Raw genomic sequence first — 7,379 nt, forward strand, 5'->3', positions numbered from 1 at the left:
GGCGGAACGAGCCATGAGAATTCAGTACCTACAATTACTTTGATCAACAAACAGAGACCTCGTAAACCACCTGGATGGGAGCTTTAACCCAGAAACACAAAGTGTCCACGGGTCAACACAGAGCCAGGGACCTGTGAACCAGACCTTCAAACAACCGAAATTGAACTCGTGCCCAGGGAAAATGCATCGGCAAAGCCTTCTCCAAGCCACCTTTCAGCGTAGACCAGATGATGGTGATCCCGAGACAGTTGTGTGGCAAGACTTACGTGGCAACTGGCCTGTCCTTGGTCCTTCCCGCACTGGCAGACATCGAGGTTTGGTGAGGGTTTATGGCGCCTTCAATGCGCATCAGGCTCGAGATTGCTCTTGTTTTGTGTGAACACGGCATCTATGGTATGGCTCAACCTGGGCTCATTTGCATTGTTGTTCGTCTGAGTTATGCTTCCGTTCCTCTGTGGCTCGTCTAGTTCGGCTCTGGAAGAAGATGGGTCTCTGTTGCTCGCTATCCTCTTGGTTCTTCTCTGGTGTTGTTGTGTGCTATATAGCTATACTTCCTCTCTGAAAATCTTCTTGTCACTGTGCAGGTATCCCTCTCCTCTTTGCTGTGGATGTAAGGGGCTGGCTCTCGGGATGAAACGTTGTGGTCTCATCCTTGAAGATTTGGGTCCGATGTGCTTAAATCAGGTAGGGTCCTTCCTTGAATACGCTCTGTGGCTGCATTTTGGTTTTGGGCTATATTTGTTTAACCCTTGGGGTTTCAGTTTGTTGGTCTGTCGATACGTGGTTGCCTCCTGTGCAACGAGCCCATCTTGTCGATTTTGTTTTCTATTTTGGGAATGTGTTTCGGCCTTTTGATGTTGGTTGTTGTGTTTGTTGTTTCGTCTATGTACTGCTTTGGTCTATCTGGGTTGTGGAAACCCTCCTCGGCCTATCTCATTTGTATGAAGGACTGTTGGTTATTTTTTTGAGGGCTCTATGTCTCGAGGCCTACGTGGAATCTGGAAGTTCTGTTTTGTACTTTCGTGGACTTGATGAATATATATATATATATATATATACTGTAAATTTCTAATTTAAATCAAATAGTATGTATTTCGTGATGTACCTGGATTCTTTGGCTCTGTCGTATTTGATCTTTTCAGTCTTGGTGCGCAGTTTGAATGTTAATCACACAATTTGTTGTTTAATTGCTATGCACAGTGATTTATACGTGTTGCTTCTGAAACAGTGAATACCTGTAAGCTTTTTTTAAATTCATTAAAAAAAAAACTTGTTTAGAGTTATGCTTTCTTTCCTTTCTTTTTCATCTAGATGGCAACAACCTCACTTTTGATTCTGGGTTGCCTATTTATGCTTGTTGGTAGCCTCATACTGTTGAGGAACCACCCTCAGTTACATTATAGTTATTTTCTAGTTTCATTCAGTTTCATTTCTAACTTATTTTAAACAAATCCTATTCTAACTACTGTTCAGTTTATAAATAAAAACATTGGCTGTAACAGCCTTCATTTAAAAATAAAAATAAAACTAACTAAAAGTGAACTTAATCAAAACAGCTTGTCCAGCTGTCGCCTCCCTAGTCAGATGCTCCTGCATCAAGCTCCCAGGGTGAATGAATCTCATGGCTCCTGTCCATGAGCTCTTCAATCAAATACCCGACGCTTTGAATCTCGCCTCCATCCAACCAAGAACTATCCTCAATTGGACGATCCTTCCATTTGACCAGGTACTGCAAGTACTCTTTCTATCGAGTCCACCTGGCCATTTGAGTATCCGAGATTTGTTCGATATCTAGAGGCTTGGCTGGAGGCATCTTTTTGACCCATGACATAGTCTCTCCCTCGGTGTCCTGTGTGTGTTATGTTGAACTGTCCTCCACATTAGCAGTAATGTGAGGGTACAGGTTTGCCACATTGAAGATGTGAGATCCCTATTCCTGGGGGTAGTTGCAGTTCATATGCATTTGCAGAGAACTTTCGTAGTATCCTACAAGGTACTATTTTCTTTAGTTTCAGTTTGTTATATTGGCCTTTAGGAAACCTTTCTTTGCATAGATGTGCTAGTACCAGGTACCCTACATTGAATTGCACTTCCTGCCGTTTTAAATCTACCTTTTGTTTATACCTTTGGCTGTTGTCCTGTAATTTGGATTTCACTTGTTCATGAATTTCACTAATCACCTTCGCGAAGTCTTCACCATCAACACTCCTTCGTTCCAACTGACCCAAATCCCGTAACTCATGCACACCATGGGGGTGCATCTCGTATACGATCTGGAAAGGACTTTTGGCCATAGTCCTGTTGGGTGAATCATTATAAGCGAACTTTGCTTGTGTGAGTACGTGATCCCATTGCCGTGAAGTTTCACCAACTAGATTACATAATAGATTCCCAAGACTTTGGTTCACCACCTCAGTCTGCCCATCAGTCTGTGGGTGATAAGCTGAGCTGAAGTTTAGTTTGGTATCTAGCTTTCTCGACAAAGTCCACCAAAAATGACCTGTGAACTTCACGTCCCGATCTGAAACAATAGACTTCGGCAAGCCATGTAATTTGACAATCTCTGTGAAGAACAAGTGTGCTACATGTGTGGCATCGCTGATCTTCCTACAGGGAATTAAATGTGCCATCTTGGTCAAGAGATCCACCACCACCATGATTGAATTGAACCCCTTCTATGTTCTTGGCAAACCTAACACAAAGTCTAAACTGACTGAGTCCCATGGTCTGTCCAGAATAGGCAGGGGTGTATATAATCCTGTATTTTGACTGTCCCTTCGCAAGCTGACACATATTACACCTAGCCACAAATCTTTGTACGTCTCTACGCACTTTCGGCCAATAATAGAAGTGGCTCACTTGATCCAAAGTCTTATCAATGCCAAAATGTTTGGCTGAACCCCCACTATGTTTTTCCTAGATTAATTTTTCCCTCATCGAACATTCTAGAATACACAACTGTCCTCCCCTGAACAATAATCCTTCCTGTATGTTATAATCTAGCCATGAACTGTTGTCTCTCAATAGCGGATTATGGCAAGCTTCATACACTTCCTTAAAGTCTGCATTTTTTTCATACAGATCCTTAAGATGCTCAAATTCTAACACCTGCACTCTGCTTTCTTGTAAAATCAAATTTCTCCTGCTTAACGCATCTGCCACTTTGTTGGCTTGACCGCTGATGTGTTTCAATACAAATGTAAAACTCTGGAGGTACTCCACCCACTTCGCATGTTTATGGTTCAGCTTGTGCTATTGCATAACATACTGCAATGCAGAATTGTTTGAAAACAAAACAAATTCATTCGCCATCAAGTAATGTCTCCAATGTTTTAGTGCTTGGACCACTGCATAAAATTCCTTGTCGTAAGACGTATACTTCTGCCTACTCTCATTCAACTTCTCGCTGAAATAGGCCACTGGCTTGTCCTCTTGGCTGAGTACTGCTCCAATGGCTGTCCCACTGGCATCGCAACGAACTTGAAAAAGTTTGTTGAAATCTGGCAACCTCAAAATTGGTCTTTCGGTGATCTTCTTTTTCAGCAGCTGAAAACTCTTTTCCGCTGACTCTGTCCAATGAAAAGGTTGATTTTCCTTTTTAATGGTATCCACCATGGGTGCACAAATCCCACTGAAATCTTTTATAAATTTTCGATAAAAACTCACCAACCCATGAAAACTCTGCACTTCAAACAAACTCCTGGGGGATGGCCAGCTAACTATGGCTGCAACATTTTCCAGATCCATCTTTAATTCGTTTTCCGAAATCACAAATCCTAAATAAATCAATTCTTTCTTAAAAAAAAGTTCACTTCTTCAAATTTAAGAGCAATTTGTTTTGCTACAACTTTTCCAAGACATACCTGACATGTCGGAAATGTTCTTCCTCCATCTTAGTGAAAATAAGGATATCATCTAGATATACAATCACGAACTTTCCCATGTATTCCTTTAGCATCTTGTTCATCAAGCGCATGAATGTGCTGGGTGCATTGCTCAATCCAAATGGCATGACGAGCCATTCATACAGGCCTTCATTGGTCTTGAAAGTTGTATTCCATTCGTCCCCTTCACGAATCCAAATCTGGTGATATCCCCTTTTTAAATCAATCTTCAAAAAATATGGTGCTCCACTCAAATAGTCCATCATGTCATCCATCCGTGGTAAAGGAAACCTGTACCTAATAGTGATCTTGTTAATTGCTCGAGAATCAATACACATCCACCATTCACCTCCTTTCTTGGGAGCTAAAAAGTTTGGGACCGCACAAGGACTTCAACTCTCTCGAATCAACCCTTTATCCAACAACTCCTGTACCTACTTCCTGATCTCTTCATTGTCCTTTGGACTCATCTGATAAGCAGCTTTGTTTGGTAAACTAACCCCTGGAATGAAATCAATATGGTGACCGATACTCCTTTCTGGTGGCAATTTTTCTGGTAGATCATCCACCACAATGTCACTGAACTCCTGCAGCATATCCCGTATCTCCTCAGATAAGTCAGTAATCTCAGTATGGATTAACACCACTCTTGGCCTTTGCACAATTGCATATTTTACCTCATCATCTCCAATCTGTTGTAGAAACTCTTTTCCTCCTAACATTAATGCTTTTGTTCCACCGTTTTCTACCGTATCCTCCTCTTTCATGGGTACTAGTGTATGCTTTATCCCATCCTTAACAAACTTGTAACAGTTTGTCCTCCCATCGTGGAAAACTTTCCTGTCATACTTCCATGGTCTGCCCAGCAGTATGTGGCACACATCCATCGACGTGATATCACAAGTTACTTTATCCTTATACCTACTAATGTGAAACTCCACTTCGCACTGCTCATCAACTAACAGTTGGTGTCCTTTTTGTAACCAACAAACCCTGTATGGTGTTGGGTGCTTCAATCTTTTTAAACATAGTTTTTCTACCATTTCAGTGGCTACTAGGTTGTCAGTGCTCCTGCTATCAATAATCAATTTGGAACATTTCCCATGTGATTTACAAATAGTTCGAAAGAGTGCTTTCCGCTGTGTTTGGTCAGCTAACTCTTTAATCAGTTTCAACAATACCCTGTTTAACACTAAAGATTCTCTCGTTTCAGGAATGTTCTCCACTTCTTGTGGCGATGCCTCTGCTTCTTCTGGTTGAGCAACATATGCTCCTCTTTGCCCTGGTTGATCACTTTCAGGACATTCAAAAGACCTGTGTCCCCACTTGTGATACTTGTAACACTGATAGGCATTTCCTCTGCCTTTGCCATTACCTCTTCCTTGTTGGTAAGGCCTTCCTCCTCTAGTGTTACCTTGTTTTTCAGTTGGTCCTGTAGTTTTTGAACTACTGCCCTCTTCATTGCTGTTGACAGTTCTTCCTCTGCCAAAAGACTTTCCTCTTCCTCTGCGAGATCCATTTCCTTTTTTGGCATTCTGCTTTCTGGCGATCTTTTCTTTTGCCTTCAAAGCACTTTGATAGGCTTCCTCTATGGACTTGGGGGAAAGAATACTAATCTCATCTAGTATCTCCATCTATAAGCCATTCACAAACCTTGCTGTCTTTTCCGAGGTATCTTCAACATAACCTGCTCACAGGTTCACTCTATAGAATTCTTCCATATACTCCTTCACTGTCATTGCTCTTTGCTTTAGGTTCTGCACCTGCCTATACAGAGAAATCTGATAATATTTGGGTAGAAACTTACTCTTAATCTTTGCAGTCATCCCGTTCCACTTTTTGATCAACGGTTTATTTGACCTCCTCCTTTCTTCCTGCAAACTATCCGAGCACAGTGTTGCATGTTCCTTCAATTTGGTGGCTACAAACCTAACCTTCTTATCCTCACTGATTTATTCACACTAGAAATATTTATCCAGCTCACTAATCCAGTCCAACAATACCTGCGTAGATAAATTGCCATCATAATTCGAAAGCTCTAGCTTTGGCTTGCTACTTGCCAACAAAACTGATCTCAATAATTTTATCTCTGGTCCCTCTTCGTTTGACCCATCCGTCGTGGCTACAACTTCTTCTTCACTATCATCACCACCTTCTGGATCGCTACGCCTCCCTGCTTCCACTGCTGCCAATTGGGCACTTAGGATCCTAATTTCTTCTTGCAGCCCTTCATCGGCTACTCTCCTGATAGCTCTACCTCGAACTCTTCTTCCTACTTCCATTTTTTTTTCTTTTGAGAAAAGAACTTCCACTGATACCAAAATTTGATGGTGATCCCGAGACGGTTGCATGGCAAGACTTATGTGGCAGTTGGCCTGTCCTTTGTCCTTCCCACGTTGGCACATACCGAGGTTTGGTGAGGGTTTATTGGGCCTTCAATGCACATCCAGCCCGAGGTTGGTCTCGTTTTGTGTGAGCACGATGTCTATTGTATGGCTCGACCTGGGCTCATTTACGTTGTTGTTCGTCTGAGTTATGCTTGCGTTCCTCTATGGCTCGTTTGGTTCGGCTCTAGAAGAAGATGGGTCTCTATTGCCTGTTATCCTCTTGGTTCTTCTCTAGTGTTGTTGTGTGCTATATAGTTATGCTTCCTCTCTGACAATCTTCTTGTCACTGTGCAGGTATCCCTCTCCTCTTTGTTGTGGCTGCAAGGGGCTGGCTCTCACGATGAAACACTGTGGTCTCGTCCTTGAAGATTTGGGTCCGATGTGATTAAATCGGGTAGGGTCCTTCCTTGACTATGCTCTGCGGTTGCATTTCGGTTTCGGGCTATAGTTGTTTAACCCTTGGGGTTTCAGTTTGTTGGTATGTTGATACTTGGTTGCCTCTTGTGCAACGAACCCATCCGGTCGAATTTGTTTTCTATTCTGGGAATGTGTTTCGGCCTTCTGTTGTTGGTTGTCGTGTCTGTTGTTTCGTCTGTGTACTACTTTGGTCTATCTGGGTTGTGGAAACCCTCATCAGCCTATCTCGCTTGTATGAAAGACTGTTGGTTATTTTTTTGAGGGCTTTGTGTCTCGAGGCCTGTGTGAAATCTGGAAGTTCTATCCTATACTTCTGTGTATATATATATATATATATATATATATATATATATATATATATAGATATACTGTAAATTTCTAATCTAAATCAAACAATATGTATTTGGTAATGTACCTGGATTGTTTGGCTCTGTCGTATTTGATCCTTTCAGTCTCGGTGCATAGTTTGAATGTTAATCACACAATTTGTTGTTTAATTGCTATGCACATTAATTTATACTTGTTGCTTCTGAAACAGTGAATACGTGCAAGCTTTCTTTAAATCCATAAAAGAAAAAAATTGTTCAAAGTTATGCTTTCTTTCCTTTCTTTTTCATCTAGATGGCAGCAGCCCCACTTTTGATTCTAGGTTGCCTATTTATGCTTGTTGGCAGCGTCATATTGTTGAGGA

This window comes from Pinus tabuliformis, chromosome Q, assembly GCF_031772625.1.
Source record: "Pinus tabuliformis cultivar Carrire ecotype Pingquan chromosome Q, CPIR1, whole genome shotgun sequence".
Taxonomy (NCBI): domain Eukaryota; kingdom Viridiplantae; phylum Streptophyta; class Pinopsida; order Pinales; family Pinaceae; genus Pinus; species Pinus tabuliformis.